Source organism: Meleagris gallopavo, chromosome 8 (genome assembly GCF_000146605.3).
Source record: "Meleagris gallopavo isolate NT-WF06-2002-E0010 breed Aviagen turkey brand Nicholas breeding stock chromosome 8, Turkey_5.1, whole genome shotgun sequence".
NCBI lineage: Eukaryota > Metazoa > Chordata > Aves > Galliformes > Phasianidae > Meleagris > Meleagris gallopavo.
The window spans coordinates 6,918,331-6,931,606 of NC_015018.2; positions in this window are offsets into that span (position 1 = coordinate 6,918,331).

The window sequence follows — 13,276 nt, forward strand, 5'->3', positions numbered from 1 at the left end:
AACCAGATTCCAGTTACCCATCCTCCTGTCAGCATGTACAACGGCTTAAATTCTGCAGATTAGCTTTTTATCACTCTGTGCTGATTTTCACAGTAATGCAAGCTATGTTATGGTATATGAAGAACAAGCCAGTGAGTGGCTTGATAGGGTGGTGATGCATAAAGAGTCTCCAAAAAAAAAAAACAACCAACACCTGGCCAGTACTAGCATGGATAACAGCACTGGCAAATATTTGATACAGCCTACTTTAGGCCAATAGCTCTTATTATTGCTTTATTTGAAAATTAAACAGACTTTAGGCACACTCATGTAAAAACCTCTCACAAACCATTAGCTAGCACATACTAAATAAGAGGGGTATCTCCAAATTACTGCCTCAGAAGCTTTCCAGACTCTGCAGGTATCTGCATGCTCCTCACCTTGCCAAGTGCTCAGATGCCATAAGCACAACTGACTTGCCTCTCCCATTTCTGGAAGATACGTAGGAGCGCTTCTGGTGAACAGATGCACCAAGATCAGATCTGCCAAAGGTCAGAGGGACATTGGAGAACTAAATATTTTTCAGGCCTTAGTTAAGTCTCAACCAGGAGGCTTTTTAGTCTATGCCAGAAAGGAGAAGCTGAAAGATTAAGCCTTGAAAACTACTGCAATCTATTAGTAAGACAGCAAAATTGCATGCCTCGTACAGATGACCTTTTTGGTCTCACTGAGTTAAATTAAAGAACTTTAAGATCAACTTTTCTGACACCACAAAGACAGTTTGATACTTTCATCCAAATCTACATACTGGTCATCTATTTTAGTCACAGCTGTTTTAGTCAAAATCCAGCTGAGCACTGAGGTCCCTTAAACTTTTATCTCTTCTACACATTCCTGCAGATAAAAAAAACAGGACCAATTTTTTCTATCATTACATGTTTGAACCTAAGCAGGCGCGAAGCAGAAATGGAGAGCAGGGAAAGGAGTTGAAAAGGAATCAAGAAACATATGAAAAAAATACCAGTTGAAAAGTATGAATGGCACAATATCATGCTTTTTCCTCTTCCATCTGTTTCTCCTTCATCACTTCGTTCACTTCCAAATACCCTATTACTTTCTGCTTCATTCCTGGCACTGACAAGCCTAAGCATTCCTAAATCAAAATCCAGGCCCTCAGAATTACTTGACTGACTTACAGATCACACGGATCTTAAAAACAACACCCTGCAGTATGCCTGCAGAGTTCATCTATTCGCACAGAGCATGTGCCCACCAGGAGCTTGGAGTAACAGTGATGCACTAAACAAATGCATGAAAAAGAAAGAGCTTCTTCCTTGCTCTCCTTGGCTCTAACAGACTGGGTTCTGCAGTTCTGCATTATCTCAGACCTTAAAAGGACAGGCACCCTTATCTATACTTAGCCCTTTGCTCTGCTTTCTGACTTTGAAGTTACTAGGACTCATTCACATAATGTTTCCATACAACCATATGGACTTTTTTTTTCCTTTTTACACAGAAGCTGCAGGAAGAAACTCCAAAGAATTAAAGCAGGCCAGAATTATCAATACACTGGTTTTCTTTCAAAAGCAAGCTAACTTTAACGTAGCTCAGAAGCGTGTTGCAAACACTTGGGGCAGTGCAGTGTTCCCACAGTTCTTCAAAGAGAGCTCATCTGCTATTTGCAATCTGCTTTCCATACTCTGAGTCCTGTAACACAGATGGAAGCATAAAGGTTAACCTGGATGAGTGGATCAGCTGTTTGGTAGATGGCTCAGAAACCCACTATGAGGATTTTACATGTAAGCAGCAAATCCCTAAAACATTCTGTCAGCATGGGAATCAAATAAATAACCCCTGCTGGTACCTCTAGCTCAGCCAGGTACACACTTGGAGTTACAGGCTATAGGGTAGATTTGCTATACATATTTGATAATCTCATAACCAGGAGACTATAAAATTACCCTGCCGATGATAAGCTACAGTCAAAACACAAGGCAGTCCAAAGACTCTTAGAAACCAGCAATCTTAAGCCAGCAACATAAAGCAAAGAAAAAGTACATGGAACAAAAAAAAGTTACTTAGTAACCATGAAACAAGCAAGTTATTAAAACTGTGAAGGAGATTTTTAATTACATACAGCAGTTGTGGGAAACATTACCAATTACATCTCTAAAACAGATTTGAGTTTACAAGTCATCACTGGAAGGCTGCAATCAATCTTGAATTTGCTTAGCTAGCTAGTTCAAAGGAAAATTTAAGTGTGAAATCAAATTCTGCATCTTCTTTATGCAAAGAAGAGACTACTCTTTATTTCTACCAGCTTCACATTTCCAGCAGATTATCTTTAAAAAAAGCTTTTAAAAGGCAGCTGCAATCATCAGGCTTGAGAGGTATTACAGAACATGGAACCATGCAAAGGGATTAACTCCTAATATCATCCAGCTGAACAGCATGAGCTCATCTGGGCTTAACCTTCTGAATCTACTCCATTTGTAGGACCCAAGCAAAAACAATAAATCACAGCTAACAATCTGGCAATTTTTACTTTAAACATTAAGAAGGATAGATGACTTCCCTTGCATCTCTATTAAGAAACCAAATTTTTCCTAGAGAGAGCATATTTATCCATTCACTGCTACATACTCACTAGCGCCAGGCAAATGAAGGGATCATCTGACAGACACACACAACCCTTTGAGGTCAGGTTGGCCACAAGCAGACTGTATTTCTCCAATTCATTTGTTAACAGGGAGCAAGGAGCACAAGGCTGGCAGGGCCATCTGCAGGTGGAGTGAGACTGCCAGCTGGCACATGTGGCTGGGGGGACAGACCACAGTCTCTCCCAGGTCCTTGCTGGTCCAAACAAGATATTCAGTGAACAGGATACAACGTATGGTGGAAAAGGAAGCCCGTCTCCCACCTGTACTTGGACTCTTCTATTCATGTAGTGGCAGAGCTGAAACCACTCTGGAGAGCTGCTCAGAGCAGATGGATGGAACAGCCCTTGGGCTTCAATGAACTCCAGGAGTGAGAGCGGCCCCTGCAGGGGTAGTGTGTGTGTTTGTACTGCCAACAAAGAGATGGCAGGGCAGCAGGTAACAGACAATTCCAGTAGCTCAGGGCACAAGTTTCTTCAGTGAATCTCTTACTGGAAATATTAAGGGATTCATAAAGAACCAAACTGCTCCCTCTTCATCCTTTCTGCAACACAAATACTGAAGTGGAAGAAAACATCAGGGGCTTGGGAAACTTCACAGTTGGCAGACACACAGGATATGATCCATGAAACACATAAAAAAAAGCTCTTTGCTGTTTTCCTGTAGTCACTGACTGTAACTCCTGCAGTTACCTGTGTCTGCAATCAGCCTCCATCACTCTCCTGGAGGCACAGATGAGGTTCACAGGAGAAGGGTTCAGGGCTGTAGTACAGCTGGCAGAAGGATGAGACAGACCTACTGGAAGCAACACAGCATGTTGTCCTCCTGCAGAGCCCAATAACAGCCTGTTCCTCCCAGCCCCTCTCAGGCCACTGGGATTGGAAGGCTGCAGCCCAATTGCTTTTGGCATCATTATTTTTCTTTTTATCTGAGTTGTATGTTTCTTTTGGCACCTCTCGCATACCCTACCAGCACTTTGTTTCAAAATAAAGACTCCCTCCAAAATCACAGAGCAGAGCTGTACATACACATCCTGCCTTAGCCATCCAGGACAAATCCCATCCAAGTGATAACTGAAGTTAATTCATAATTCACAGCATGATAACTTACGAATTTATGACTTATTGCTTAATGCAATTAAAAAAAAACAGGATTTATCGTGTGACAGTGAATAAAACATTTGGAGGCACAGTCCTGCCTTTGCACAGCAGCACCAAGGAGGCCACACTCTACATCCAAAGCAGATGCTGCATCAGCATTGCACTGTCCTTCCTCTGCAGCACTTCTCCCCACAGCCTTTGTGAGATCTTCTTTCCAACATTTATCCTTTAATTAAGAACCACAGAAGAAAATTATGCAGTTATTACTGATTAAGGCAGTTTGATTGTTTGGGATGATTCAAATAGGCCGCATGATGTTAGTTCTCAAGAGAGACAAATGTGTAAGCACTTGATATGAATATCCACCCCATTGTATTTGAATTGCAAATACTTCTGTGTGACTCTGGTGTTCACTGATTTAACTATCTTCTAAGCAAAACAAACAAACAAAAAAACAACACAACTACAAAGTTATAGGGGCAATCCTGTGGCTGTCTGAACAAGCCTGAAAGGAAAGAGTGAGGAGAAATGAACTTAAGAGTCTGGCTCCTAATTCAAAGGTGTTATTGTACTCAGTGCTGTTTGTGTTATTTGAAAGTGTTTTCCTCCCTTTCTCCAAATAACACTGAATAACTCCATGCAGAAACATTATCCTACTTCAAGAAAATTTCAAAGGCACCAAGTGGCATCTGCCTTCACTTAAATGTCAAGGTTCTGGCCTTTCATTTTCAGTTACCAAGAACACACCCAAAATAAGAAGCATACAGCCAACGCAGTAAGGCAGTTTAGGAAGAAGATTCAGAAAACCAAAAAAAACCAGAGTCTCGCTGAGCACTTATCAAGTAACTCAAACCCACTTGTAGGACCCCTGCTTGCCTGTTTTGTGCACTGTCCCTGTAACACTTCTGTCAGCTGATGTAATCCAGCAAGTTGACTATTAAATTTAACTCTCAGATTGCTTCTGATCTGATTACGTCTGAACTGGAAGAGAGCCCCATACTACCGTAGCCACGAAGGCTAAACTGCATATTTATGTTTTGTTTTCTTGCTTTGCCTAAATAATTGTCCTATTTTCCTCTCAGCTGTCAAGCTGGAATCCAACAGTTTGTTGGCTAACAGGCTGCCAGCAATGAGAAACTGAGCACACAGAAGCACCACCCATTTCCTCTTTGCCATTCAGACAAGTCAGACCACAAATTGACCATGGCTGCTGAGATGCATGGAATCAGCTGCTAGCTGATGTGGAATATACTATAGAGCCTCATTTGACTCTCTCCACATAAACAGCTCTCCAAAGCTGTGTGCAATACTTCCAAACAGCACCCGGATTATTGCCAGAGCAAAGAATGTTGCAGCTGTAGGCCAGACTCAGCTCTACAAGCTTTCCTGGAGGCAGGAAAACCTGTGCCAGTCTCAAGTACCTCTCCCTGCTGCTGCAGATGGTTGTACAAACCCTGGAGCTAGCTCCAAGCCAGCACAAGAAGAATCTCAGAACAGCAATAAGAGATAATATCAAAATATGCCAAGCTGTTTTAAACATTGACTTGTTCTTATCCCTTGGTGCAAGGTTATTGTTCTCTACTCTGAAAATTAGATGAATGTTGATGAAAATTATTGATTGGCAGCACTGCAGAAAGATCTTTTGAGTTCATCCATGGAGCAGCCACCACAAATAAAGACGTGACAAATATAATGTCAATAGTTACTGCAAGACAACAGCAATTCTTCTCCCACGCTGTCAGGAACAAACTGCTTTGTAAAGCAGTTTCATTTCATGCAGTGTGTAAGTGATACAGTTACTTAGTTTTTTCTTAATGCACTAAGACTGCATAGTTTCAGTATTTATAAAGTTCTTTCAAAACTATTTTAAGTGTGTATACAAGGTGATCTTTTCAGATTTCTCAAAGCAGGAAAGATTTCCATTCAGTCTCCACAAACTGCCTAGTGCTCTTTTCCATTCTTAGTGTGGCAGCAGGTTGTACACAGCCTCTCACCGTGCTGGTGAGGCATTTGTATACTCCCCCACCAAAAGAAGCAAAACCTGATTATAATGAGAAATAGAGAAAGAGACCTTTCACCTGGAAAGTAAGACTTAAACCATTTCACATAAGACAATCACGACTGTCAGTCATATTACCAGATCCCAAAGTCAACCCAGAGTTGAAAATCTTCATTGAGAGCATACAGCATGAATTTAAGACTTCACAGTGCAGTGTCAATGTGCAATCAAGGTGCCCAAAATGAGCATTGTATTTGTGATCAGCTAGCTCACCTGAGGTCTGAAAAAAGACCTAACACCTAAGGACCTGTCTGGAAGAACACAGCAAAGAAATTCAGGACCTCAGTGGAGGTCAGAAAACCAAGGAAGTCTCTTTGGTTGGCATCCTCTGGCTTTTGGATGGTGGCAGTGTAGTGTAACAGTGAATCAGTAAGAACAAGTGACAAAAACTTAAATGGATTCCCAACAACATGCTGACAAGCTGTGCAGTACAAATCTTTCAACCAGCCCAACTCAAATAACACTAACTCAGATAACATTAAAAAGTGTCCTGAAACAAACTCTAGGTAGATTAACTGATTATCATTCATTTCAGAGTGCATTCACATACTTGTAAGTATCAGCCTTAAGGAAACAGTCTTCCCTCCTATTTAGTCTGCTCTGTTATAAAAATGAGGTCAGTGACTCAACTTTTCCTCGTGACTCCCCACAAAAGTGAGCCATTGTCAGTGCACTGGGTCCCAGCTAGACACTCACTCCACCCTGCTCCATTTAGCAATGTACAAAGGACAAGAGGGTCACGATCTGCAAACAGGAAACAGTCAACTCAAATGTAGCAGGAGCTGTGTACTCACATACTTGAACTCTCAAGGCTGATGCAAATTCTCCTTCCTGTCTAAAGAAAGGAATTTTTGTCCTCAGTGGAAAGGATAGCATACTTCTCAAAGGCTTCAAGGCTGGGGACAAAAAAAAAAGGAATTCCTCCCTGAATTACTCAGTATTATTGCATATGTTGCATATTACATATTTTTTTCAGGAATGCCTGGGTGGAGCTGATATCTCTGTTTAAACTCCAAGTGCTGTTATTTCATTCTATTATATTTATTCTTGTTCCTAATAATGATAACATGTCTATCATGGCTCCTTTCCAGGTCACATATAAATTAAATTCCCATTAGTAAAGGTTTCCTCTTTTTCATACCTGTGACAGGGAGTCACAAGAGTCATGCTGTTGGGTATACTGTCCTTTGGCTAGTGGGAGACCTGGAAGGGCATCTCTTCCTCTTAAAATACAAAGACACAAAAGTTGAGGCAAGAAAGTAGGCTCAAATCTTTTGAATGACAGGCTAGAGGTATATGTCATCAAGTAGTTCTGCCAATGTCCAAAGAATCTATTATGCCTTTCTCTTCTGTTTTAGTTTGAAGAGATTTCCCACACGGAAGGCGTTCATCTGTCCCACTCAATCTCAAAGGGATGACTTTAAGACTCAAAGGACTCAACCTAAGAGAACCCCAGCTGCAAAGAATTCTGCCAAGTGTTCACACTGCGGGACCAGAAATGGTGCTGCCCATTGGCATGGAAGATAGGAAAGCGTTCTCGCTGAAGAAATATGCATATAGAAAAGTTTTATGTAAAAAAGTAATTGAAGGTGATACAGCGAGTAGATCTGCTCATAGTATTTATTTACTGTTACGGTTCTGTAAGTTCGTATTGAGTACAAAGGCAGCCTGCACAATGAAATAGCACATATCCTACACCAGGGCTCACACTGTAGTGCTCTCACAGCCACCACAGTTTGGGCCTTCTCCCCAGAAAAATCTATCCTCACCTTGGGTCACAGGGCTACATCCAAGGCTTGTATGTGAGCCAGGAAAGTCCTCCTCATAGCCTGCTCATCCCAAAGCCCCACCAGAGGCAGATGTAAAGGGCCACCAGGGCTAAAGCTGCGTCTGAACATATCAGCTCCTGCCAGAAGTAGCATGAAAACGTGCTGTCTCAGGAGTCTCAAGGTCAAAGACAGCGCAGACCTGCACTACAGGAATTCTAGATAGAGTACAACACAGTTCAGAAGCTGATATACCATCCCTCACAGATACCTTCTCTCCATCGTTGGCAGACAGAAACAGAGGTAATGTCACCTCATGAGTGAGTTATCCATCAGCTTTTCAAGATGAGTTTGATGGCAAAATTTTCAGGGGTAGCACAATCTGTCCAGTTGCAGCCTAACTTCTTTACACATGTTTCAAAACTTGGTATTTTTACAGAGGGAAAATATAAGCAGATTCAGCCAAGCTATGAATACTATAAGTTATGCTTTTATGTTGCTGTGAAACTATTACTATTATTTCCAGATGGTTATTTCATTGTTTTCCATTTCTGGCACATATAATGATTTGTGTTTTTTGCCAGGGCTTACAAGTATTTCTCAAACTTTCTTTTATCTTCATGACACAGGATTTAGTAAGAAGGCAAAAGTATTGTATTTCCCACTGAACAGAATGGACAGACAAAAACCACACACCTGCCCAGAATGATACTCTGAGTTAATAGTGGATACAAAATTACAAGAGGGGAGAAAACTGGAAACCGCAGCATTATACTAAATGTTCTCCATGGAGAAATGTCATCTTCACAAATTGCATTTCAGGGAATTCTGGTCAGGACTTGCTGAGGCTGCGTTCCCATGCGTGAGGTACAGGGCCCACCAAAGCACGGTGAAAGCAATGCGAAGTCTCTCAGAGATAGGCATGAAATGGAACTGAGGGTGCTGAGAACACATTAAAAGAACAGGACAGTGGAACAATAAGACGCAGAGCTCAAAGGCAATCTAACCAACACAGATGTCATTCGTTGTGGACTTGATCTCTGTTTTGACCAGCTAACAGTCCGCTACTCCACTTTTCATCCCCCATTGCCCATGGAAGACTACTGGGGAGACCTTCAAGGAAAAAGCAGGCTCTCTCTTTAATAAATAAAACACCATCAGCAACAAAAGCCAAAACAGAGGTCTATAACAGAACCTTAGCAGCATTTGTGACTTGAAGCCTTTGTTTCTGCATCTTCAGAAGCTGATGTATACTGCTGGTTGCGTAATACAAGGAGGGCACTACCTTCACTTGTGTTCAGTCTACATTAGCTAAAAGAACCTAACAGCTTCCAAACTCTGGATCTGCAACAGCTTGGCTGATGTTGCTGACTTTACATTGAAGAGTTTTACCCCCTACTTTCAAAGAACATTCTCAGCACACCCTGCAAGCCCCATTTCACATTCAACCTATCCTACCTGGCAGCTTCTGACACTCTTTCTTACCACCTTTCACTCTATTCCCACTCTGTTTAACAAGAAGGAATGTAGACACAGAACGCAGGCCACCAGCTGGCAGGAGTGCTCAGGGAGTTGAGCCATCTTAATCAAAGAATACTCTGCAGCATGGTTTATAGAGCAAGATCACAGGGAGCAGGTTTTCCACCAACTTCGCACAGCAGTCTCCTTCTCTGAGAACTAATACAATTTGCACCTCTGCTTTTCCTATACACAGCTTTTGGGCACTCCTGGCCAGGAAGAACAAAAGCCACTCCCCTAGGCCAGGTTCAGCCTCCTGTGAAAGCACTTGTCCTGTGGGATAGGACCATGTGGAAAACACGGTGCTGTGAGCAGCCTGCATGTGGTCACTCACCCCTTTGTCTCGCACCTCTGCACTGCAGCATGCATGTGGATGTCTGTTTCTCAAGCTTTCCAAATACCAGGGGTAGCTGCAGTCTCAGATCCTCCTGTGGGAGCTGCTGGCATAGAAAACAGTTTTTTGAGGAGTGGAAAATCTCAGGGAAGTATCTTACATTGAAACTTAATAGGTAGTACTCCCAAAGCAGCTTGTAGAAACAGTCACACACATTTCATTTCAATAAGTGGAAAATATGTGGACAGGCTGCCAGATTTATCAGCCTCTTTTGTGTATTAAGCTGCTAGGGTAGAGATGAAGAAATTGTGGGGCTTTTCTATCTCACAGGTCCACCCCCTGCTTAACTGTGCTGTCTGTGGTATTGGTTCTGTTATTGACTTTAAATTGCATTATTAGCACCTTTCCAAGACAGAATGGGTTCTCTGGGCCAAAGGCTCAGCTTCCTGACCACTTAACCCTCTGCATAACATCTCTGGGAGAAGCCTGGGTAATTAATTTGTCCGTGAGGAGTGCTTGCAGGCTGGGACCCTTGGACATTTTCACAGTTGTAGAGAATAAACGAAGAAAGGATTCATTCCAGAAAGATGTGACATTTATCTTTTGGAAAACAAAAGATAGCAGAACACCTTTGAAAAGATTTTGTTCTTAAGAGCACAATAGAACTAACATGATCGTCACTTTAAACTCCAGAGAGCTTTTATGTGGGTTTATGAAGACCAGGAATAAAGCCAACTTGGCTCAAAGAATGTCTCATTTCTCTTGACCACTTACAATGCTGACTTTCCTTAGTGTTTTCATGAGTACAGCGCGCATTCCCTAGCTTAGCTTCCTCCTATGGCTGGATCAGACTGTCACGTTGGAGTGTGAATTTCATTTCCTTGCGGTCTTATAGTTGAAATATGATGGGACAGAGACATTATTCCTTTCAGTGCATTTTTCTGGCAATCTGCTTCATATTTCTGAGTAGATCCTTTGAGGAAAATCTACTTTCCTTCCCCAATTTTCTCTCCCAACTGTCTTTTAGCATCTTTCTCTGAGCCAAGATGCTGTATCAGATTTTTTCCTCCCTCAGATAATTAAGTGCAGTGGAAAAAAAAAAAAAGCACATTTTAATTGATTAACAGGAATTCTCTGCTGCCAGCAGTACAATCACTAAGCTAGTATCATAAAGATGCTCAGAAATGATTTTGAAGGATTCATTTCTTTAGGAATGTTCCTATGTTCCTTGTTTGACAACATAACTGGGAGTAGTCTCATTTAGAAGGGTGTTCTTCCAGAGCTGGCATTTATCAGTGTTTGGTTTCCAAGTGGAAACCTCACTAAAAGTCCCCCTCAAATGATCCTCCCCCAATTCCCCTGTGAAAAGAGGATCTATTGACATAAATCAGAAATGTTGGTCACTGTACATCAGATAAACTGATCCCAAGAACCAAGAGAGGACAGAACGTGTTTTTTTATCCACTGGCCCGTACCTACCAGGGTAGCACATGCCCATGTTGGTCCAGCCAAGAAAATCAAAGAAACGTGCGTTGTGACAATGACACCAGGAGAAGAGCTCCCTACATCCAACAGGATCCAGCCTGGTACTAAATGAGGTGGCCTCTCCTATCCTCTCTGCCTATCTCCTAGTCCCTGCTCACCAGCTCTCTCTGCTCCTTGGCCAGCAGCTCCTCTCTCCCCCAGCTCCTGCCTGTGTTGCGGGAGCAGATAATGCACATGCTGCTCCCGCCATCTGGAGCAGTAGTCCTCACCATCTGGAGCAGCAGCCCTATTGCCCTGCATCTAGCTCCATTTGAATGGGAACAGGCAAGTAGTGTTGGGAGGGGCCATCTCCTGACCCTGCCATATTGACTCCTCTGAATATGCCTTCCCAGGCTCTGCTCCCTTCTGCCTCCACAAGATCAACAGTTGCCCGCTGTTTGCCCTGTGGCCCAGCATGTCTTCAAACACGCCTTTCACCTACAACCTTTAGCCTTACATTTGTGGAGGTGAACAAGAAGCAATTGTGCCCCAACTCTGCAGCCTCCAGCCCAAGAGAGTCCAACTGCACTCCATGCCAAAGGGAAAGGTGAAAAGCATGATCCCTTCCTGCTGGCTGCATCCTCTGGCAATGTGCCCCCCTCTGCCCCATCCAAGACCTACGTTCTCAGAGCAAGGAAGTTTGTGTTTCTCCCTGCTGAAGGGCCAGAGGTGACCCCTACCTCTCCTCACTCACTGAGTTGCGTATAACACAACAGCCAGCAAACGGGTCCATAGCAGCTTGTGTGAGAAGCAGCACTCCAATGTGAGCAGGCTGTGTTGAGGGTCTTAGGACAGGAAAAGTCAAAAATCCAATGCTTTTGCTTCCTGTCACACAGGTAGGCCATGCTTATGGGCAACATGTCTTAAAGCTAGTTATATCCAATAACAAATTATTTCTAACTGATACTCAAATAGATTACCAAAAGATGCAAGCTGAGACATCCAGATGCACCTACAGATACCAAGGTTTTTGCAATAGCACTTTAGGCAACTTCTTAACATCAGTCCTCATCCTGACATCAATTAAAATCAAATCCGACCCAAGACAAGAGATAATCTGCGTAAAGAAAAAAAAACACAACATAAAATGAAACCCACAGAAGCTCACAGAAAGGAGGGAAGTTCAGAGATTTCAAATAACAGTTCCCCTTCCACATTCTGTTCTTCAGACCTCTGAGGAGTATTCAGCCTGAAATGGTTTGTCAATACCAGAATCCCCTAAAGATCCAACACAGGAGGCAGCGCATCACTGTGCTGAAGGTGACTTGGAAGCCAACAGCGAGCCAGTCACCTGCCCTGTGGCTGGGCTGGCCACTCCAGCTCCCTAATAAGGGGCTATCACAACAACACATGAGACAATTGGAAGACAAGGGCTGTAGGTTACTCCAAGCTTTGAGGTCTTTACAGAGCATCTCACTGGGAGTAGGAGGAACTTTAGACCTATGGATGCAAAGAACCCTACTGCTGGCTGTAGGACCCAGCAGAGCTGTGGGGCTGACAGTGAGCGGGGCCAGCAGTACAGGCCATTGCTTACAGAACTGGCTAACAGGCTGCTCCTGCTCCGAGCAGCTTCCTGGGAAGCTGAGCACTGACAGACAGCACTAACAAGGCAGCGAGATTTCATTCATGCTGAAACCTAAAGGCAAGGCCTAGTGAGAAATGGCCGCAGGCCAAGTGGTAAAATAAATAAGGCCAGTGTCAGGAATAAATCTGAAATGCTGGATAACACCAGAGCTAATCTAATGTCAGAAACAGTATTTTAAAGCAGTCTGAATCTAATATATAAGCAGCAGCGTCAGTAAAGGGAAAATACTAAATTTATCCCATGCGAGCTTGTGGCTGTTCTTTCTTTGCACACGTTTGCATCTAATTCAATGCAAATCCAGTCCCAATAAGCACATGTAAGGCTGGGATTTCCCCACATCCTCTGCACTTCTGTCCTCACAGTGCCACCTTTGCTTCTTGCCCTGCTACAGAACTCCTCAGAGGCCCAAACAGGAGTTTCTCCTGGAGTCTGGGTGTTATTTGAATACAACAGAGGCTCAAAAAGGCCAACACCTCTTATCCCTGTCCTGAATATCTCACATAATAGGAATGAATGTGCCACTAGTGCTTTTTTAGATTTCCCTAGTTCTCTCCTGTACTGCAGAAATCTCACAGCAGAATTTGGTGGAGTCACTGTAGGGTAACATGGGAGTCAGATAACCAACATGGGAAAGCAGGAACATAAGGAAAATGAGCTGAGGACATTGCAAATGAAAGCCCTCTATCAGCTATGGGCCAAACCATGCTCCAGCCACTGCTGTCGGAAACTGCCTGGGGCCAGAAATGTTAATGTT